This window comes from Ascaphus truei, chromosome 18, assembly GCF_040206685.1.
Source record: "Ascaphus truei isolate aAscTru1 chromosome 18, aAscTru1.hap1, whole genome shotgun sequence".
In the NCBI taxonomy this organism is placed as follows: domain Eukaryota; kingdom Metazoa; phylum Chordata; class Amphibia; order Anura; family Ascaphidae; genus Ascaphus; species Ascaphus truei.
In genome coordinates, this window is record NC_134500.1 from 40,020,218 (window position 1) to 40,043,438 (window position 23,221).

Below are 23,221 nucleotides of genomic sequence, written 5' to 3' on the forward strand. Positions count from 1 at the left end.
ACTAGAACAAACAAGAATCTTACTCTATTTGGTAAAGAAAAAATTGTATGAAAGGATGCTAAAACCATAACCCATATTTCTGAATTCAAGATTTCCGTTGCCGTCACAATATCTTGATTGAAAACGTACATTTATGCATAAAAGACCAGACAACTACATAGTTTCACTGGGTTTTGAACCCAGGACCTTCTGCGTGTGAAGCAGACGTTATAACCACTACACTATGGAACTCTTAAAATTGTTTCCTGAAACAGCTTTTCTGTCCGCAAGAAAGCACATCAGATTCATTTGTGTGTGCTCGAAATCTTGCTTAAATTGAGCTTACATTTTCTGTTTAATAATATATATTTCAAAAAGTACACTTGAACAAACAATAATCTTACTCTATTTGGTAAAGAAAAAATTGTCTGAAAGGATTCTAAAACCATAACCAATATATTTCTGGATTCAAGGTTTCCGTTGCCGTCACAATATCTTGTTTCAAAACGTACATTTATGCATAAAAGACAAAACAACTACATAGTTCCACTGGGTTTTGAACCCACGACCTTCTGCGTGTGAAGCAGACGTGATAACCACTACACTATGGAACTCTTAAAAATGTTTTCTGAAACAGCTTTTCTGTCCGCAAGAAAGCACATCAGATTCATTTGTGTGTGCACGAAATCTTGCTTAAATTGAGCTTACATTTTCTGTTTAATAATACATATTTCAAAAAGTACACTTGAACAAACAAGAATATAACTCTATTTGGTAAAGAAAAAATTGTCTGAAAGGATTCTAAAACCATAACCAATATTTCTGGATTCAAGATTTCCGTCACAATATCTTGTTTGAAAATGTACATTTATGCATAAAAGACAAGACAAATACATAGTTTAACTGGGTTTTTGAACTCAGGACCTTTTCTGTTTAATAATATATATTTCAAAAAGTACACTAGAACAAACAAGAATCTTACTCTATTTGGTAAAGAAAAAATTGTATGAAAGGATGCTAAAACCATAACCCATATTTCTGAATTCAAGATTTCCGTTGCCGTCACAATATCTTGATTGAAAACGTACATTTATGCATAAAAGACCAGACAACTACATAGTTCCACTGTGTTTTGAACAACGGAGCTTCTGCGTGTGAAGCAGACGTGATAACCATTACACTATGGAACTCTTTAAAAAGTTTTCTGAAACAGCTTTTCAGTCCGCAAGAAAGCACATCAGATTCATTTGTGTGTGCTTGAAATCTAGCTTAAATTGAGCTTACCTTTTCTGTTTAATAATATATATTTCAAAAAGTATACATGTATGCATAAAAGACCAGACAACTACACAGTTCCACTGGGTTTTGAACCCAGGACCTTCTGCGTGTTAAGCAGACGTGATAACCACTACACTATGGAACTCCTAAAAATGTTTAATGAAACAGCTTTTCTGTCCGCAAGAAAGCACATCAGATTCATTTGTGTGTGCTCGAAATCTTGCTTAAATTGAGCTAACCTTTTCTGTTTAATAAAATATATTTAGAAAAAGTACATTTGAACAAACAAGAATCTTACTCTATTTGGTAAAGAAAAAATTGTCTGAAAGGATTCTAAAACCATAACCAATATTTCTGGATTCAAGGTTTCCGTTGCCGTCACAATATCTTGTTTGATAACGTACATTTATGCATAAAAGACCAGACAACTACATAGTTCCACTGTGTTTTGAACAACGGAGCTTCTGCGTGTGAAGCAGACGTGATAACCACTACACTATGGAACTCTTTAAAAAGTTTTCTGAAACAGCTTTCAGTCCGCAAGAAAGCACATCAGATTCATTTGTGTGTGCTTGAAATCTAGCTTAAACTGAGCTTACCTTTTCTGTTTAATAAAATATATTTCAAAAAGTAAACTTGAACAAACAAGAATCTTACTCTATTTGGTAAAGAAAAAATTGTCTGAAAGGATTCTAAAACCATAACCAATATTTCTGGATTCAAGATTTCCGTTGCCGTTACAATATCTTGTTTTCGAAAACGTACATGTATGTATAAAAGACCAGACAACTACATAGTTCCACTGGGTTTTGAACCCAGGACCTTCTGCGTGTTCAGCAGATGTGATAACCACTAAACTATGGAACTCTTAAAATGTTTCCTGAAACAGCTTTTCTGTCCGCAAGAAAGCACATCAGATTCATTTGAGTGTGCTCTAAATCTTGCTTAAATTGAGCTTACGTTATCTGTTTAATAATATATATTTCAAAAAGTACACTTGAACAAACAAGAATCTTACTCTATTTGGTAAAGAAAAAATTGTCTGAAAGGATTCTAAAACCATAACCAATATTTCTGGATTCAAGGTTTCCGTTGCCGTCACAATACCCTGTATCTTGTTTGATAACGTACATTTATGCATAAAAGACCAGACAACTACATAGTTCCACTGTGTTTTGAACAACGGAGCTTCTGCGTGTGAAGCAGACGTGATAACCATTACACTATGGAACTCTTTAAAAAGTTTTCTGAAACAGCTTTTCAGTCCGCAAGAAAGCACATCAGATTCATTTGTGTGTGCTTGAAATCTAGCTTAAATTGAGCTTACGTTTTCTGTTTAATAATATATATTTCAAAAAGTACACTTGAACAAACAAGAATCTTACTCTATTTGGTAAAGAAAAAAAAGTATGAAAGGATGCTAAAGCCATAACCCATATTTCTGGATTCAAGATTTCCGTTGCCGTCACAATATCTTGTTTGAAAACGTACATTTATGCATAAAAGACAAGACAACTACATAGTTCCACAGGGTTTTGAACCTAGGATCTTCTGCGTGTGAAGCAGACATGATAACCACTACACTATGGAACTACTAAAAATGTTTTCTGAAACAGCTTTTCTGTCCGCAAGAAAGCACATCAGATTCCTTTGTGTGTGCTCGAAATCTTGCTTAAACTGAGCTTACATTTTCTGTTTAATAATATATATTTCAAAAAGTACACTTGAACATACAAGAATCTTACTCTATTTGGTAAAGAAAAAATTGTCTGAAAGGATTCTAAAACCATAACCAATATTTCTGGATTCAAGGTTTCCGTTGCCGTTACAATATCTTGTTTTCGAAAACGTACATGTATGCATAAAAGACCAGACAACTACACAGTTCCACTGGGTTTTGAACCCAGGACCTTCTGCGTGTTAAGCAGACGTGATAACCACTACACTATGGAACTCCTAAAAATGTTTAATGAAACAGCTTTTCTGTCCGCAAGAAAGCACATCAGATTCATTTGTGTGTGCTCGAAATCTTGCTTAAATTGAGCTAACCTTTTCTGTTTAATAAAATATATTTAGAAAAAGTACATTTGAACAAACAAGAATCTTACTCTATTTGGTAAAGAAAAAATTGTCTGAAAGGATGCTAAAACCATAACCCATATTTCTGGATTCAAGATTTCCGTTGCCGTCACAATATCTTGTTTGAAAATGTACATTTATGCATAAAAGACAAGACAAATACATAGTTTAACTGGGTTTTTGAACTCAGGACCTTTTCTGTTTAATAATATATATTTCAAAAAGTACACTAGAACAAACAAGAATCTTACTCTATTTGGTAAAGAAAAAATTGTATGAAAGGATGCTAAAACCATAACCCATATTTCTGAATTCAAGATTTCCGTTGCCGTCACAATATCTTGATTGAAAACGTACATTTATGCATAAAAGACCAGACAACTACATAGTTTCACTGGGTTTTGAACCCAGGACCTTCTGCGTGTGAAGCAGACGTTATAACCACTACACTATGGAACTCTTAAAATTGTTTCCTGAAACAGCTTTTCTGTCCGCAAGAAAGCACATCAGATTCATTTGTGTGTGCTCGAAATCTTGCTTAAATTGAGCTTACATTTTCTGTTTAATAATATATATTTCAAAAAGTACACTTGAACAAACAATAATCTTACTCTATTTGGTAAAGAAAAAATTGTCTGAAAGGATTCTAAAACCATAACCAATATATTTCTGGATTCAAGGTTTCCGTTGCCGTCACAATATCTTGTTTCAAAACGTACATTTATGCATAAAAGACAAAACAACTACATAGTTCCACTGGGTTTTGAACCCACGACCTTCTGCGTGTGAAGCAGACGTGATAACCACTACACTATGGAACTCTTAAAAATGTTTTCTGAAACAGCTTTTCTGTCCGCAAGAAAGCACATCAGATTCATTTGTGTGTGCACGAAATCTTGCTTAAATTGAGCTTACATTTTCTGTTTAATAATATATATTTCAAAAAGTACACTTGAACAAACAAGAATCTTACTCTATTTGGTAAAGAAAAAATTGTCTGAAAGGATTCTAAAACCATAACCAATATATTTCTGGATTCAAGGTTTCCGTTGCCGTCACAATATCTTGTTTCAAAACGTACATTTATGCATAAAAGACCAGACATCTACATAGTTCCACTGTGTTTTGAACAACGGATCTTCTGCGTGTGAAGCAGACGTGATAACCATTACACTATGGAACTCTTAAAATGTGTTCTGAAACAGCTTTTCAGTTCGCAAGAAAGCACATCAGATTCATTTGTGTGTGCTCGAAATCTTGCTTAAATTGAGCTTACCTTTTCTGTTTAATAATATATTTTTCAAAAAGTACACTTTAACAAACAAGAATCTTACTCTATTTGGTTAAGAAAAATTTGTATGAAAGGATTCTAAAACCATTACCAATATTTCGGGATTCAAGATTTCCGTTGCCGTCACAATATCTTGTTTGAAAACGTATATTTATGCATAAAAGACAAGCCAACTACATAGTTCCACTGTGTTTTGAACAACGGATCTACTGCGTGTTCAGCAGATGTGATAACCACTAAACTATGGAACTCTTAAAATGTTTCCTGAAACAGCTTTTCTGTCCGCAAGAAAGCACATCAGATTCATTTGAGTGTGCTCTAAATCTTGCTTAAATTGAGCTTACGTTATCTGTTTAATAATATATATTTCAAAAAGTACACTTGAACAAACAAGAATCTTACTCTATTTGGTAAAGAAAAAATTGTCTGAAAGGATTCTAAAACCATAACCAATATTTCTGGATTCAAGGTTTCCGTTGCCGTCACAATACCCTGTATCTTGTTTGATAACGTACATTTATGCATAAAAGACCAGACAACTACATAGTTCCACTGTGTTTTGAACAACGGAGCTTCTGCGTGTGAAGCAGACGTGATAACCATTACACTATGGAACTCTTTAAAAAGTTTTCTGAAACAGCTTTTCAGTCCGCAAGAAAGCACATCAGATTCATTTGTGTGTGCTTGAAATCTAGCTTAAATTGAGCTTACCTTTTCTGTTTAATAATATATATTTCAAAAAGTACACTTGAACAAACAAGAATCTTACTCTATTTGGTAAAGAAAAAATTGTCTGAAAGGATTCTAAAACCATAACCAATATTTCTGGATTCAAGGTTTCCGTTGCCGTTACAATATCTTGTTTTCGAAAACGTACATGTATGCATAAAAGACCAGACAACTACATAGTTCCACTGGGTTTTGAACCCAGGACCTTCTGCGTGTTAAGCAGACGTGATAACCACTACACTATGGAACTCTTTAAAAAGTTTTCTGAAACAGCTTCTCAGTCCGCAAGAAAGCACATCAGATTCATTTGTGTGTGCTTGAAATCTAGCTTAAATTGAGCTTACCTTTTCTGTTTAATAATATATATTTCAAAAAGTACACTTGAACAAACAAGAATCTTACTCTATTTGGTAAAGAAAAAATTGTCTGAAAGGATTCTAAAACCATAACCAATATTTCTGGATTCAAGGTTTCCGTTGCCGTTACAATATCTTGTTTTCGAAAACGTACATGTATGCATAAAAGACCAGACAACTACATAGTTCCACTGGGTTTTGAACCCAGGACCTTCTGCGTGTTAAGCAGACGTGATAACCACTACACTATGGAACTCCTAAAAATGTTTAATGAAACAGCTTTTCTGTCCGCAAGAAAGCACATCAGATTCATTTGTGTGTGCTCGAAATCTTGCTTAAATTGGGCTAACCTTTTCTGTTTAATAAAATATATTTAGAAAAAGTACATTTGAACAAACAAGAATCTTACTCTATTTGGTAAAGAAAAAATTGTCTGAAAGGATTCTAAAACCATAACCAATATTTCTGGATTCAAGATTTCCGTTGCCGTCACAATATCTTGTTTGAAAACGAACATTTATGCATAAAAGACAAGACAACTACATAGTTCCACTGGGTTTTTGAACTCAGGACCTTCTGCGTGTTAAGCAGACGTGATAACCAATACACTATGGAACTCCTAAAATTGTGTTCTGAAACAGCTTTTCTGTCCGCAAGAAAGCACATCAAATTTATTTGTGTGTGCTCGAAATCTTGCTTAAACTGAGCTTACCTTTTCTGTTTAATAATACATATTTCAAAAAGTACACTTGAACAAACAAGAATATAACTCTATTTGGTAAAGAAAAAATTGTCTGAAAGGATTCTAAAACCATAACCAATATTTCTGGATTCAAGATTTCCGTCACAATATCTTGTTTGAAAATGTACATTTATGCATAAAAGACAAGACAAATACATAGTTTAACTGGGTTTTTGAACTCAGGACCTTTTCTGTTTAATAATATATATTTCAAAAAGTACACTAGAACAAACAAGAATCTTACTCTATTTGGTAAAGAAAAAATTGTATGAAAGGATGCTAAAACCATAACCCATATTTCTGAATTCAAGATTTCCGTTGCCGTCACAATATCTTGATTGAAAACGTACATTTATGCATAAAAGACCAGACAACTACATAGTTCCACTGTGTTTTGAACAACGGAGCTTCTGCGTGTGAAGCAGACGTGATAACCATTACACTATGGAACTCTTTAAAAAGTTTTCTGAAACAGCTTTTCAGTCCGCAAGAAAGCACATCAGATTCATTTGTGTGTGCTTGAAATCTAGCTTAAATTGAGCTTACCTTTTCTGTTTAATAATATATATTTCAAAAAGTACACTTGAACAAACAAGAATCTTACTCTATTTGGTAAAGAAAAAATTGTCTGAAAGGATTCTAAAACCATAACCAATATTTCTGGATTCAAGATTTCCGTTGCCGTCACAATATCTTGTTTGAAAACGTACATTTATGCATAAAAGACAAGACAACTACATAGTTCCACTGGGTTTTTGAACTCAGGACCTTCTGCGTGTTAAGCAGACGTGATAACCAATACACTATGGAACTCCTAAAATTGTGTTCTGAAACAGCTTTTCTGTCCGCAAGAAAGCACATCAAATTTATTTGTGTGTGCTCGAAATCTTGCTTAAACTGAGCTTACCTTTTCTGTTTAATAATACATATTTCAAAAAGTACACTTGAACAAACAAGAATATAACTCTATTTGGTAAAGAAAAAATTGTCTGAAAGGATTCTAAAACCATAACCAATATATTTCTGGATTCAAGGTTTCCGTTGCCGTCACAATATCTTGTTTCAAAACGTACATTTATGCATAAAAGACAAAACAACTACATAGTTCCACTGGGTTTTGAACCCAGGACCTTCTGCGTGTGAAGCAGACGTGATAACCACTACACTATGGAACTCTTAAAAATGTTTTCTGAAACAGCTTTTCTGTCCGCAAGAAAGCACATCAGATTCATTTGTGTGTGCTCGAAATCTTGCTTAAATTGAGCTTACATTTTCTGTTTAATAATATATATTTCAAAAAGTACACTTGAACAAACAAGAATCTTACTCTATTTGGTAAAGAAAAAATTGTCTGAAAGGATTCTAGAACCATAACCAATATATTTCTGGATTCAAGGTTTCCGTTGCCGTCACAATATCTTGTTTCAAAACGTACATTTATGCATAAAAGACAAAACAACTACATAGTTCCACTGGGTTTTGAACCCAGGACCTTCTGCGTGTGAAGCAGACGTGATAACCATTACACTATGGAACTCTTAAAATGTGTTCTGAAACAGCTTTTCAGTTCGCAAGAAAGCACATCAGATTCATTTGTGTGTGCTCGAAATCTTGCTTAAATTGAGCTTACCTTTTCTGTTTATTAATATATATTTCAAAAAGTACACTTGAACAAACAAGAATCTTACTCTATTTGGTAAAGAAAAAATTGTCTGAAAGGATTCTAAAACCATAACCAATATTTCGGGATTCAAGATTTCCGTTGCCGTCACAATATCTTGTTTGAAAACGTATATTTATGCATAAAAGACAAGACAACTACATAGTTCCACTGTGTTTTGAACAACGGATCTACTGCGTGTTCAGCAGATGTGATAACCACTAAACTATGGAACTCTTAAAATGTTTCCTGAAACAGCTTTTCTGTCCGCAAGAAAGCACATCAGATTCATTTGTGTGTGCTTAAAATCATGCTTGAATTGAGCTTACGTTTTCTGTTTAATAAAATATATTTCAAAAAGTAAACTTGAACAAACAAGAATCTTACTCTATTTGGTAAAGAAAAAATTGTCTGAAAGGATTCTAAAACCATAACCAATATTTCTGGATTCAAGATTTCCGTTGCCGTTACAATATCTTGTTTTCGAAAACGTACATGTATGTATAAAAGACCAGACAACTACATAGTTCCACTGGGTTCTGAACCCAGGACCTTCTGCGTGTTAAGCAGACGTGACAACCACTACACTATGGAACTCCTAAAAATGTTTTCTGAAACAGCTTTTCTGTCCGCAAGAAAGCACATCAGATTCATTTGTGTGTGCTCGAAATCTTGCTTAAATTGAGCTTACCTTTTCTGTTTAATAATATATATTTCAAAAAGTACACTTGAACAAACAAGAATCTTACTCTATTTGGTAAAGAAAAAATTGTCTGAAAGGATTCTAAAACCATAACCAATATTTCTGGATTCAAGGTTTCCGTTGCCGTTACAATATCTTGTTTTCGAAAACGTACATGTATGCATAAAAGACCAGACAACTACATAGTTCCACTGGGTTTTGAACCCAGGACCTTCTGCGTGTTAAGCAGACGTGATAACCACTACACTATGGAACTCCTAAAAATGTTTAATGAAACAGCTTTTCTGTCCGCAAGAAAGCACATCAGATTCATTTGTGTGTGCTCGAAATCTTGCTTAAATTGAGCTAACCTTTTCTGTTTAATAAAATATATTTAGAAAAAGTACATTTGAACAAACAAGAATCTTACTCTATTTGGTAAAGAAAAAATTGTATGAAAGGATGCTAAAACCATAACCCATATTTCTGAATTCAAGATTTCCGTTGCCGTCACAATATCTTGTTTGAAAACATACATTTATGCATAAAAGAAAAGACAACTACATAGCTTAAATTGAGCTTACCTTTTCTGTTTAATAATATATATTTCAAAAGCTACACTTGAACAAACAAGAATCTTACTCTATTTGGTAAAGAAAAAATTGTCTGAAAGGATTCTAAAACCATAACCAATATTTCTGGATTCAAGGTTTCCGTTGCCGTTACAATATCTTGTTTTCGAAAACGTACATGTATGCATAAAAGACCAGACAACTACATAGTTCCACTGGGTTTTGAACCCAGGACCTTCTGCGTGTTAAGCAGACGTGATAACCACTACACTATGGAACTCCTAAAAATGTTTAATGAAACAGCTTTTCTGTCCGCAAGAAAGCACATCAGATTCATTTGTGTGTGCTCGAAATCTTGCTTAAATTGAGCTAACCTTTTCTGTTTAATAAAATATATTTAGAAAAAGTACATTTGAACAAACAAGAATCTTACTCTATTTGGTAAAGAAAAAATTGTCTGAAAGGATTCTAAAACCATAACCAATATTTCTGGATTCAAGATTTCCGTTGCCGTCACAATATCTTGTTTGAAAACGTACATTTATGCATAAAAGACAAGACAACTACATAGTTCCACTGGGTTTTTGAACTCAGGACCTTCTGCGTGTTAAGCAGACGTGATAACCAATACACTATGGAACTCCTAAAATTGTGTTCTGAAACAGCTTTTCTGTCCGCAAGAAAGCACATCAAATTTATTTGTGTGTGCTCGAAATCTTGCTTAAACTGAGCTTACCTTTTCTGTTTAATAATACATATTTCAAAAAGTACACTTGAACAAACAAGAATATAACTCTATTTGGTAAAGAAAAAATTGTCTGAAAGGATTCTAAAACCATAACCAATATATTTCTGGATTCAAGGTTTCCGTTGCCGTCACAATATCTTGTTTCAAAACGTACATTTATGCATAAAAGACAAAACAACTACATAGTTCCACTGGGTTTTGAACCCAGGACCTTCTGCGTGTGAAGCAGACGTGATAACCACTACACTATGGAACTCTTAAAAATGTTTTCTGAAACAGCTTTTCTGTCCGCAAGAAAGCACATCAGATTCATTTGTGTGTGCTCGAAATCTTGCTTAAATTGAGCTTACATTTTCTGTTTAATAATATATATTTCAAAAAGTACACTTGAACAAACAAGAATCTTACTCTATTTGGTAAAGAAAAAATTGTCTGAAAGGATTCTAAAACCATAACCAATATATTTCTGGATTCAAGGTTTCCGTTGCCGTCACAATATCTTGTTTCAAAACGTACATTTATGCATAAAAGACAAAACAACTACATAGTTCCACTGGGTTTTGAACCCAGGACCTTCTGCGTGTGAAGCAGACGTGATAACCACTACACTATGGAACTCTTAAAAATGTTTTCTGAAACAGCTTTTCTGTCCGCAAGAAAGCACATCAGATTCATTTGTGTGTGCTCGAAATCTTGCTTAAATTGAGCTTACATTTTCTGTTTAATAATATATATTTCAAAAAGTACACTTGAACAAACAAGAATCTTACTCTATTTGGTAAAGAAAAAATTGTCTGAAAGGATTCTAAAACCATAACCAATATATTTCTGGATTCAAGGTTTCCGTTGCCGTCACAATATCTTGTTTCAAAACGTACATTTATGTATAAAAGACCAGACATCTTCATAGTTCCACTGTGTTTTGAACAACGGATCTTCTGCGTGTGAAGCAGACGTGATAACCATTACACTATGGAACTCTTAAAATGTGTTCTGAAACAGCTTTTCAGTTCGCAAGAAAGCACATCAGATTCATTTGTGTGTGCTCGAAATCTTGCTTAAATTGAGCTTACCTTTTCTGTTTATTAATATATATTTCAAAAAGTACACTTGAACAAACAAGAATCTTACTCTATTTGGTAAAGAAAAAATTGTCTGAAAGGATTCTAAAACCATAACCAATATTTCGGGATTCAAGATTTCCGTTGCCGTCACAATATCTTGTTTGAAAACGTATATTTATGCATAAAAGACAAGACAACTACATAGTTCCACTGTGTTTTGAACAACGGATCTACTGCGTGTTCAGCAGATGTGATAACCACTAAACTATGGAACTCTTAAAATGTTTCCTGAAACAGCTTTTCTGTCCGCAAGAAAGCACATCACATTCATTTGTGTGTGCTCAAAATCATGCTTGAATTGAGCTTACGTTTTCTGTTTAATAAAATATATTTCAAAAAGTAAACTTGAACAAACAAGAATCTTACTCTATTTGGTAAAGAAAAAATTGTCTGAAAGGATTCTAAAACCATAACCAATATTTCTGGATTCAAGATTTCCGTTGCCGTTACAATATCTTGTTTTCGAAAACGTACATGTATGTATAAAAGACCAGACAACTACATAGTTCCACTGGGTTCTGAACCCAGGACCTTCTGCGTGTTAAGCAGACGTGACAACCACTACACTATGGAACTCCTAAAAATGTTTTCTGAAACAGCTTTTCTGTCCGCAAGAAAGCACATCAGATTCATTTGTGTGTGCTCGAAATCTTGCTTAAATTGAGCTTACCTTTTCTGTTTAATAATATATATTTCAAAAAGTACACTTGAACAAACAAGAATCTTACTCTATTTGGTAAAGAAAAAATTGTATGAAAGGATGCTAAAACCATAACCCATATTTCTGAATTCAAGATTTCCGTTGCCGTCACAATATCTTGTTTGAAAACATACATTTATGCATAAAAGAAAAGACAACTACATAGTTTCACTGGGTTTTGAACCCAGGACCTTCTGCGTGTGAAGCAGACGTGATAACCACTACACTATGGAACTCTTAAAATTGTTTCCTGAAACAGCTTTTCTGTCCGCAAGAAAGCACATCAGATTCATTTGAGTGTTCTCGAAAACTTGCTTAAATTGAGCTTACGTTTCTGTTTAATAATATATATTTCAAAAAGTACACTTGAAGAAACAAGAATCTTACTCTATTTGGTAAAAAAAAAATTGTATGAAAGGATGCTAAAACCATAACCCATATTTCTGAATTCAAGATTTCCGTTGCCGTTAAAATATCTTGTTTTCGAAAACGTACATTTATGCATAAAAGACCACACAACTAAATAGTTCCACTGGGTTTTGAACCCAGGACCTTCTTCGTGTTAAGCAGACGTGATAACCACTACACTATGGAACTCCTAAAAATGTTTTCTGAAACAGCTTTTCTGTCTGCAAGAAAGAACATCAGATTCATTTGTGTGTGCTCGAAATCTTGCTTAAATTGAGCTTACCTTTTCTGTTTAATAATATATATTTCAAAAAGTACACTTAAACAAACAAGAATCTTACTCTATTTGGAAAAGAAAAAATTGTCTGAAAGAATACTAAAACCATAACCAATATTTCTGGATTCAAGATTTCCGTTGCCGTCTCAATATCTTGTTTTCGAAAACGTACATTTATGCATAAAAGTCCAAAAAACTACATAGCTCCACCGGGTTTTGAACCCAGGACCATCTGCGTGTGAAGCAGACGTGATAACCACTATACTATGGAACTCCTAAAATTGTTTTCTGAAACAGCTTTTCAGTCCGCAAGAAAGCACATCAGATTCATTTGTGTGTGCTTGAAATCTTGCTTAAATTGAGCTAACCTTTTCTGTTTAATAAAATATATTTAGAAAAAGTACATTTGAACAAACAAGAATCTTACTCTATTTGGTAAAGAAAAAATTGTCTGAAAGGATTCTAAAACCATAACCAATATATTTCTGGATTCAAGGTTTCCGTTGCCGTCACAATATCTTGTTTCAAAACGTACATTTATGCATAAAAGACAAAACAACTACATAGTTCCACTGGGTTTTGAACCCAGGACCTTCTGCGTGTGAAGCAGACGTGATAACCACTACACTATGGAACTCTTAAAAATGTTTTCTGAAACAGCTTTTCTGTCCGCAAGAAAGCACATCAGATTCATTTGTGTGTGCTCGAAATCTTGCTTAAATTGAGCTTACATTTTCTGTTTAATAATATATATTTCAAAAAGTACACTTGAACAAACAAGAATCTTACTCTATTTGGTAAAGAAAAAATTGTCTGAAAGGATTCTAAAACCATAACCAATATATTTCTGGATTCAAGGTTTCCGTTGCCGTCACAATATCTTGTTTCAAAACGTACATTTATGCATAAAAGACAAAACAACTACATAGTTCCACTGGGTTTTGAACCCAGGACCTTCTGCGTGTGAAGCAGACGTGATAACCACTACACTATGGAACTCTTAAAAATGTTTTCTGAAACAGCTTTTCTGTCCGCAAGAAAGCACATCAGATTCATTTGTGTGTGCTCGAAATCTTGCTTAAATTGAGCTTACATTTTCTGTTTAATAATATATATTTCAAAAAGTACACTTGAACAAACAAGAATCTTACTCTATTTGGTAAAGAAAAAATTGTCTGAAAGGATTCTAAAACCATAACCAATATATTTCTGGATTCAAGGTTTCCGTTGCCGTCACAATATCTTGTTTCAAAACGTACATTTATGTATAAAAGACCAGACATCTTCATAGTTCCACTGTGTTTTGAACAACGGATCTTCTGCGTGTGAAGCAGACGTGATAACCATTACACTATGGAACTCTTAAAATGTGTTCTGAAACAGCTTTTCAGTTCGCAAGAAAGCACATCAGATTCATTTGTGTGTGCTCGAAATCTTGCTTAAATTGAGCTTACCTTTTCTGTTTATTAATATATATTTCAAAAAGTACACTTGAACAAACAAGAATCTTACTCTATTTGGTAAAGAAAAAATTGTCTGAAAGGATTCTAAAACCATAACCAATATTTCGGGATTCAAGATTTCCGTTGCCGTCACAATATCTTGTTTGAAAACGTATATTTATGCATAAAAGACAAGACAACTACATAGTTCCACTGTGTTTTGAACAACGGATCTACTGCGTGTTCAGCAGATGTGATAACCACTAAACTATGGAACTCTTAAAATGTTTCCTGAAACAGCTTTTCTGTCCGCAAGAAAGCACATCAGATTCATTTGTGTGTGCTCAAAATCATGCTTGAATTGAGCTTACGTTTTCTGTTTAATAAAATATATTTCAAAAAGTAAACTTGAACAAACAAGAATCTTACTCTATTTGGTAAAGAAAAAATTGTCTGAAAGGATTCTAAAACCATAACCAATATTTCTGGATTCAAGATTTCCGTTGCCGTTACAATATCTTGTTTTCGAAAACGTACATGTATGTATAAAAGACCAGACAACTACATAGTTCCACTGGGTTCTGAACCCAGGACCTTCTGCGTGTTAAGCAGACGTGACAACCACTACACTATGGAACTCCTAAAAATGTTTTCTGAAACAGCTTTTCTGTCCGCAAGAAAGCACATCAGATTCATTTGTGTGTGCTCGAAATCTTGCTTAAATTGAGCTTACCTTTTCTGTTTAATAATATATATTTCAAAAAGTACACTTGAACAAACAAGAATCTTACTCTATTTGGTAAAGAAAAAATTGTATGAAAGGATGCTAAAACCATAACCCATATTTCTGAATTCAAGATTTCCGTTGCCGTCACAATATCTTGTTTGAAAACATACATTTATGCATAAAAGAAAAGACAACTACATAGTTTCACTGGGTTTTGAACCCAGGACCTTCTGCGTGTGAAGCAGACGTGATAACCACTACACTATGGAACTCTTAAAGTTGTTTCCTGAAACAGCTTTTCTGTCCGCAAGAAAGCACATCAGATTCATTTGAGTGTTCTCGAAAACTTGCTTAAATTGAGCTTACGTTTCTGTTTAATAATATATATTTCAAAAAGTACACTTGAAGAAACAAGAATCTTACTCTATTTGGTAAAGAAAAAATTGTATGAAAGGATGCTAAAACCATAACCCATATTTCTGAATTCAAGATTTCCGTTGCCGTTAAAATATCTTGTTTTCGAAAACGTACATTTATGCATAAAAGACCAGACAACTACATAGTTCCACTGGGTTTTGAACCCAGGACCTTCTTCGTGTTAAGCAGACGTGATAACCACTACACTATGGAACTCCTAAAAATGTTTTCTGAAACAGCTTTTCTGTCTGCAAGAAAGAACATCAGATTCATTTGTGTGTGCTCGAAATCTTGCTTAAATTGAGCTTACCTTTTCTGTTTAATAATATATATTTCAAAAAGTACACTTAAACAAACAAGAATCTTACTCTATTTGGAAAAGAAAAAATTGTCTGAAAGAATACTAAAACCATAACCAATATTTCTGGATTCAAGATTTCCGTTGCCGTCACAATATCTTGTTTTCGAAAACGTACATTTATGCATAAAAGTCCAAAAAACTACATAGTTCCACCGGGTTTTGAACCCAGGACCATCTGCGTGTGAAGCAGACGTGATAACCACTATACTATGGAACTCCTAAAATTGTTTTCTGAAACAGCTTTTCAGTCCGCAAGAAAGCACATCAGATTCATTTGTGTGTGCTTGAAATCTTGCTTAAATTGAGCTTACTTTTCTGTTTAATAATATATATTTCAAAAAGTACACTTGAACAAACAAGAATCTTACTCTATTTGGTAAAGAAAAAATTGTATGAAAGGATGCAAAAAGCATAACCCATATTTCTGGATTCAAGATTTCCGTTGCCGTCACAATATCTTGTTTGAAAACGTACATTTATGCATAAAAGACAAGACAACTACATAGTTCCACTGGGTTTTGAACCCAGGACCATCTGCGTGTGAAGCAGACGTTATAACCACTACACTATGGAACTCTTAAAATTGTTTCCTGAAACAGCTTTTCTGTCCGCAAGAAAGCACATCAGATTCATTTGTGTGTGCTCGAAATCTTGCTTAAATTGAGCATACCTTTTCTGTTTAATAATATATATTTAAAAAAGTACACTTGAACAAACAAGAATCTTACTCTATTTGGTAAAGAAAAAATTGTCTGAAAGGATACTAAAACCATATCCAATTATTCTGGATTCAAGACTAACCATTGCCGTTACAATATCTTGTTTTCAAAAACGTACATTTATGCATAAAAGAACAGATAACTACATAGTTCCACTGGGTTTTGAACCCAGGACCTTCTGCTTGTAAAGCAGACGTGATAACCCCTACACTATGGAACTCATAAAAATCTTTTCAGAAATAGCTTTTCTGTCCGCAAGAAAGCACATCAGATTCATTTGTGTGTGCTCGAAATCTTGCTTAAATTGAGCTTACCTTTTCTGTTTATTAATATATATTTCAAAAAGTACACTTGAACAAACAAGAATCTTACTCTATTTGGTAAAGAAAAAATTGTCTGAAAGGATTCTAAAACCATAACCAATATTTCGGGATTCAAGATTTCCGTTGCCGTCACAATATCTTGTTTGAAAACGTATATTTATGCATAAAAGACAAGACAACTACATAGTTCCACTGTGTTTTGAACAACGGATCTACTGCGTGTTCAGCAGATGTGATAACCACTAAACTATGGAACTCTTAAAATGTTTCCTGAAACAGCTTTTCTGTCCGCAAGAAAGCACATCAGATTCATTTGTGTGTGCTCAAAATCATGCTTGAATTGAGCTTACGTTTTCTGTTTAATAAAATATATTTCAAAAAGTAAACTTGAACAAACAAGAATCTTACTCTATTTGGTAAAGAAAAAATTGTCTGAAAGGATTCTAAAACCATAACCAATATTTCTGGATTCAAGATTTCCGTTGCCGTTACAATATCTTGTTTTCGAAAACGTACTGTACATGTATGTATAAAAGACCAGACAACTACATAGTTCCACTGGGTTTTGAACCCAGGACCTTCTGCGTGTTAAGCAGACGTGATAACCACTACACTATGGAACTCCTAAAAATGTTTTCTGAAACAGCTTTTCTGTCCGCAAGAAAGCACATCAGATTCATTTGTGTGTGCTCGAAATCTTGCTTAAATTGAGCTTACATTTTCTGTTTAATAATATATATTTCAAAAAGTACACTTGAACAAACAAGAATCTTACTCTATTTGGTAAAGAAAAAATTGTCTGAAAGGATTCTAAAACCATAACCAATATATTTCTGGATTCAAGGTTTCCGTTGCCGTCACAATATCTTGTTTCAAAACGTACATTTATGTATAAAAGACCAGACATCTACATAGTTCCACTGTGTTTTGAACAACGGATCTTCTGCGTGTGAAGCAGACGTGATAACCATTACACTATGGAACTCTTAAAATGTGTTCTGAAACAGCTTTTCAGTTCGCAAGAAAGCACATCAGATTCATTTGTGTGTGCTCGAAATCTTGCTTAAATTGAGCTTACCTTTTCTGTTTATTAATATATATTTCAAAAAGTACACTTGAACAAACAAGAATCTTACTCTATTTGGTAAAGAAAAAATTGTCTGAAAGGATTCTAAAACCATAACCAATATTTCGGGATTCAAGATTTCCGTTGCCGTCACAATATCTTGTTTGAAAACGTATATTTATGCATAAAAGACAAGACAACTACATAGTTCCACTGTGTTTTGAACAACGGATCTACTGCGTGTTCAGCAGATGTGATAACCACTAAACTATGGAACTCTTAAAATTGTTTCCTGAAACAGCTTTTCTGTCCGCAAGAAAGCACATCAGATTCATTTGTGTGTGCTCAAAATCATGCTTGAATTGAGCTTACGTTTTCTGTTTAATAAAATATATTTCAAAAAGTAAACTTGAACAAACAAGAATCTTACTCTATTTGGTAAAGAAAAAATTGTCTGAAAGGATTCTAAAACCATAACCAATATTTCTGGATTCAAGATTTCCGTTGCCGTTACAATATCTTGTTTTCGAAAACGTACATGTATGTATAAAAGACCAGACAACTACATAGTTCCACTGGGTTCTGAACCCAGGACCTTCTGCGTGTTAAGCAGACGTGATAACCACTACACTATGGAACTCCTAAAAATGTTTTCTGAAACAGCTTTTCTGTCCGCAAGAAAGCACATCAGATTCATTTGTGTGTGCTCGAAATCTTGCTTAAATTGAGCTTACCTTTTCTGTTTAATAATATATATTTCAAAAAGTACACTTGAACAAACAAGAATCTTACTCTATTTGGTAAAGAAAAAATTGTATGAAAGGATGCTAAAACCATAACCCATATTTCTGAATTCAAGATTTCCGTTGCCGTCACAATATCTTGTTTGAAAACATACATTTATGCATAAAAGAAAAGACAACTACATAGTTTCACTGGGTTTTGAACCCAGGACCTTCTGCGTGTTAAGCAGATGTGATAACCACTAAACTATGGAACTCTTAAAATGTTTCCTGAAACAGCTTTTCTGTCCGCAAGAAAGCACATCAGATTCATTTGAGTGTGCTCTAAATCTTGCTTAAATTGAGCTTACGTTTTCTGTTTAATAATATATATTTAAAAAAGTACACTTGAACAAACAAGAATCTTACTCTATTTGGTAAAGAAAAAATTGTCTGAAAGGATACTAAAACCATATCCAATTTTTCTGGATTCAAGACTAACCATTGCCGTTACAATATCTTGTTTTCAAAAACGTAAATTTATGCATAAAAGACAAGACAACTACATAGTTCTACTGGGTTTTCAACCCAGGACCTTCTGCGTGTTAAGCAGACATGATAACCACTACACTATGGAACTCTTAAAATTGTTTCCTGAAACAGCTTTTCTGTCCGCAAGAAAGCACATCAGATTCATTTGTGTGTGCTCAAAATCATGCTTGAATTGAGCTTACGTTTTCTGTTTAATAAAATATATTTCAAAAAGTAAACTTGAACAAACAAGAATCTTACTCTATTTGGTAAAGAAAAAATTGTCTGAAAGGATTCTAAAACCATAACCAATATTTCTGGATTCAAGATTTCCGTTGCCGTTACAATATCTTGTTTTCGAAAACGTACATGTATGTATAAAAGACCAGACAACTACATAGTTCCACTGGGTTCTGAACCCAGGACCTTCTGCGTGTTAAGCAGACGTGATAACCACTACACTATGGAACTCCTAAAAATGTTTTCTGAAACAGCTTTTCTGTCCGCAAGAAAGCACATCAGATTCATTTGTGTGTGCTCGAAATCTTGCTTAAATTGAGCTTACCTTTTCTGTTTAATAATATATATTTCAAAAAGTACACTTGAACAAACAAGAATCTTACTCTATTTGGTAAAGAAAAAATTGTATGAAAGGATGCTAAAACCATAACCCATATTTCTGAATTCAAGATTTCCGTTGCCGTTAAAATATCTTGTTTTCGAAAACGTACATTTATGCATTAAAGACAAGACAACTACATAGTTCCACTGGGTTTTGAACCCAGGACCTTCTTCGTGTTAAGCAGACGTGATAACCACTACACTATGGAACTCCTAAAAATGTTTTCTGAAACAGCTTTTCTGTCTGCAAGAAAGAACATCAGATTCATTTGTGTGTGCTCGAAATCTTGCTTAAATTGAGCTTACCTTTTCTGTTTAATAATATATATTTCAAAAAGTACACTTAAACAAACAAGAATCTTACTCTATTTGGTAAAGAAAAAATTGTCTGAAAGAATACTAAAACCATAACCAATATTTCTGGATTCAAGATTTCCGTTGCCGTCACAATATCTTGTTTTCGAAAACGTACATTTATGCATAAAAGTCCAAAAAACTACATAGTTCCACCGGGTTTTGAACCCAGGACCATCTGCGTGTGAAGCAGACGTGATAACCACTATACTATGGAACTCCTAAAATTGTTTTCTGAAACAGCTTTTCAGTCCGCAAGAAAGCACATCAGATTCATTTGTGTGTGCTTGAAATCTTGCTTAAATTGAGCTTACTTTTCTGTTTAATAATATATATTTCAAAAAGTACACTTGAACAAACAAGAATCTTACTCTATTTGGTAAAGAAAAAATTGTCTGAAAGGATTCTAAAACCATAACCCATATTTCTGGATTCAAGATTTCCGTTGCCGTCACAATATCTTGTTTGAAAACGTATATTTATGCATAAAAGACCAGACAACTACATAGTTCCACTGGGTTTTGAACCCAGGACCTTCTGCGTGTTAAGCAGATGTGATAACCACTAAACTATGGAACTCTTAAAATGTTTCCTGAAACAGCTTTTCTGTCCGCAAGAAAGCACATCAGATTCATTTGAGTGTGCTCTAAATCTTGCTTAAATTGAGCTTACGTTTTCTGTTTAATAATATATATTTAAAAAAGTACACTTGAACAAACAAGAATCTTACTCTATTTGGTAAAGAAAAAATTGTCTGAAAGGATACTAAAACCATATCCAATTTTTCTGGATTCAAGACTAACCATTGCCGTTACAATATCTTGTTTTCAAAAACGTAAATTTATGCATAAAAGACAAGACAACTACATAGTTCTACTGGGTTTTCAACCCAGGACCTTCTGCGTGTTAAGCAGACATGATAACCACTACACTATGGAACTCTTAAAATTGTTTCCTGAAACAGCTTTTCTGTCCGCAAGAAAGCACATCAGATTCATTTGTGTGTGCTCAAAATCATGCTTGAATTGAGCTTACGTTTTCTGTTTAATAAAATATATTTCAAAAAGTAAACTTGAACAAACAAGAATCTTACTCTATTTGGTAAAGAAAAAATTGTCTGAAAGGATTCTAAAACCATAACCAATATTTCTGGATTCAAGATTTCCGTTGCCGTTACAATATCTTGTTTTCGAAAACGTACATGTATGTATAAAAGACCAGACAACTACATAGCTCCACTGGGTTCTGAACCCAGGACCTTCTGCGTGTTAAGCAGACGTGATAACCACTACACTATGGAACTCCTAAAAATGTTTTCTGAAACAGCTTTTCTGTCCGCAAGAAAGCACATCAGATTCATTTGTGTGTGCTCGAAATCTTGCTTAAATTGAGCTTACCTTTTCTGTTTAATAATATATATTTCAAAAAGTACACTTGAACAAACAAGAATCTTACTCTATTTGGTAAAGAAAAAATTGTCTGAAAGGACACGAAAACCATATCCAATTTTTCTGGATTCAAGACTAACCATTGCCGTTACAATATCTTGTTTTCAAAAACGTAAATTTATGCATAAAAGACAAGACAACTACATAGTTCTACTGGGTTTTCAACCCAGGACCTTCTGCGTGTTAAGCAGACATGATAACCACTACACTATGGAACTCTTAAAATTGTTTCCTGAAACAGCTTTTCTGTCCGCAAGAAAGCACATCAGATTCATTTGTGTGTGCTCAAAATCATGCTTGAATTGAGCTTACGTTTTCTGTTTAATAAAATATATTTCAAAAAGTAAACTTGAACAAACAAGAATCTTACTCTATTTGGTAAAGAAAAAATTGTCTGAAAGGATTCTAAAACCATAACCAATATTTCTGGATTCAAGATTTCCGTTGCCGTTACAATATCTTGTTTTCGAAAACGTACATGTATGTATAAAAGACCAGACAACTACATAGCTCCACTGGGTTCTGAACCCAGGACCTTCTGCGTGTTAAGCAGACGTGATAACCACTACACTATGGAACTCCTAAAAATGTTTTCTGAAACAGCTTTTCTGTCCGCAAGAAAGCACATCAGATTCATTTGTGTGTGCTCGAAATCTTGCTTAAATTGAGCTTACCTTTTCTGTTTAATAATATATATTTCAAAAAGTACACTTGAACAAACAAGAATCTTACTCTATTTGGTAAAGAAAAAATTGTATGAAAGGATGCTAAAACCATAACCCATATTTCTGAATTCAAGATTTCCGTTGCCGTCACAATATCTTGTTTGAAAACATTCATTTATGCATAAAAGAAAAGACAACTACATAGTTTCACTGGGTTTTGAACCCAGGACCTTCTGCATGTGAAGCAGACGTGATAACCACTACACTATGGAACTCTTAAAATTGTTTCCTGAAACAGCTTTTCTGTCCGCAAGAAAGCACATCAGATTCATTTGAGTGTTCTCGAAAACTTGCTTAAATTGAGCTTACGTTTCTGTTTAATAATATATATTTCAAAAAGTACACTTGAAGAAACAAGAATCTTACTCTATTTGGTAAAGAAAAAATTGTATGAAAGGATGCTAAAACCATAACCCATATTTCTGAATTCAAGATTTCCGTTGCCGTTAAAATATCTTGTTTTCGAAAACGTACATTTATGCATAAAAGACCAGACAACTACATAGTTCCACTGGGTTTTGAACCCAGGACCTTCTTCGTGTTAAGCAGACGTGATAACCACTACACTATGGAACTCCTAAAAATGTTTTCTGAAACAGCATTTCTGTCTGCAAGAAAGCACATCAGATTCATTTGTGTGTGCTTGAAATCTTGCTTAAATTGAGCTTACTTTTCTGTTTAATAATATATATTTCAAAAAGTACACTTGAACAAACAAGAATCTTACTCTATTTGGTAAAGAAAAAATTGTCTGAAAGGATTCTAAAACCATAACCCATATTTCTGGATTCAAGATTTCTGTTGCCGTCACAATATCTTGTTTGAAAACGTATATTTATGCATAAAAGACCAGACAACTACATAGTTCCACTGGGTTTTGAACCCAGGACCTTCTGCGTGTTAAGAAGACGTGATAACCACTACACTATGGAACTCTTAATATTGTTTCCTGAAACAGCTTTTTTGTCCGCAAGAAAGCACATCAGATTCATTTGTGTGTGCTCAAAATCATGCTTAAATTGAGCTTACGTTTTCTGTTTAATAAAATATATTTCAAAAAGTAAACTTGAACAAACAAGAATCTTACTCTATTTGGTTAAGAAAAATTTGTATGAAAGGATTCTAAAACCATATCCAATA

The 23,221-nt window shown here is 33.7% G+C and overlaps 14 non-coding genes across 14 annotated transcripts; all 14 read right to left on the minus strand.

Annotated features, from left to right (window-relative positions):
* Window positions 1–1,329: 1,329 nt before the first annotated feature.
* TRNAV-AAC (transfer RNA valine (anticodon AAC)) lies at window positions 1,330–1,402 on the minus strand. The gene has a single exon. It is a non-coding gene; the product is annotated as a tRNA-Val (tRNA).
* Window positions 1,403–3,139: 1,737 nt separating this feature from the next.
* Window positions 3,140–3,212, minus strand: TRNAV-AAC (transfer RNA valine (anticodon AAC)). The gene has a single exon. It is a non-coding gene; the product is annotated as a tRNA-Val (tRNA).
* A 2,321-nt stretch (window positions 3,213–5,533) lies between these two features.
* Window positions 5,534–5,606, minus strand: TRNAV-AAC (transfer RNA valine (anticodon AAC)). Its single transcript has one exon. It is a non-coding gene; the product is annotated as a tRNA-Val (tRNA).
* Window positions 5,607–5,895: 289 nt separating this feature from the next.
* TRNAV-AAC (transfer RNA valine (anticodon AAC)) lies at window positions 5,896–5,968 on the minus strand. The gene has a single exon. It is a non-coding gene; the product is annotated as a tRNA-Val (tRNA).
* Window positions 5,969–7,556: 1,588 nt separating this feature from the next.
* Window positions 7,557–7,629, minus strand: TRNAV-CAC (transfer RNA valine (anticodon CAC)). Its single transcript has one exon. It is a non-coding gene; the product is annotated as a tRNA-Val (tRNA).
* Window positions 7,630–7,918: 289 nt separating this feature from the next.
* On the minus strand, window positions 7,919–7,991 carry TRNAV-CAC (transfer RNA valine (anticodon CAC)). The gene has a single exon. It is a non-coding gene; the product is annotated as a tRNA-Val (tRNA).
* Window positions 7,992–9,000: 1,009 nt separating this feature from the next.
* Window positions 9,001–9,073, minus strand: TRNAV-AAC (transfer RNA valine (anticodon AAC)). The gene has a single exon. It is a non-coding gene; the product is annotated as a tRNA-Val (tRNA).
* A 502-nt stretch (window positions 9,074–9,575) lies between these two features.
* On the minus strand, window positions 9,576–9,648 carry TRNAV-AAC (transfer RNA valine (anticodon AAC)). The gene has a single exon. It is a non-coding gene; the product is annotated as a tRNA-Val (tRNA).
* A 651-nt stretch (window positions 9,649–10,299) lies between these two features.
* TRNAV-CAC (transfer RNA valine (anticodon CAC)) lies at window positions 10,300–10,372 on the minus strand. The gene has a single exon. It is a non-coding gene; the product is annotated as a tRNA-Val (tRNA).
* Window positions 10,373–10,661: 289 nt separating this feature from the next.
* On the minus strand, window positions 10,662–10,734 carry TRNAV-CAC (transfer RNA valine (anticodon CAC)). Its single transcript has one exon. It is a non-coding gene; the product is annotated as a tRNA-Val (tRNA).
* Window positions 10,735–13,189: 2,455 nt separating this feature from the next.
* On the minus strand, window positions 13,190–13,262 carry TRNAV-CAC (transfer RNA valine (anticodon CAC)). Its single transcript has one exon. It is a non-coding gene; the product is annotated as a tRNA-Val (tRNA).
* Window positions 13,263–13,551: 289 nt separating this feature from the next.
* On the minus strand, window positions 13,552–13,624 carry TRNAV-CAC (transfer RNA valine (anticodon CAC)). The gene has a single exon. It is a non-coding gene; the product is annotated as a tRNA-Val (tRNA).
* A 2,814-nt stretch (window positions 13,625–16,438) lies between these two features.
* TRNAV-UAC (transfer RNA valine (anticodon UAC)) lies at window positions 16,439–16,511 on the minus strand. Its single transcript has one exon. It is a non-coding gene; the product is annotated as a tRNA-Val (tRNA).
* Window positions 16,512–17,164: 653 nt separating this feature from the next.
* Window positions 17,165–17,237, minus strand: TRNAV-AAC (transfer RNA valine (anticodon AAC)). Its single transcript has one exon. It is a non-coding gene; the product is annotated as a tRNA-Val (tRNA).
* Between the last annotated feature and the right edge of the window lie 5,984 nt (window positions 17,238–23,221).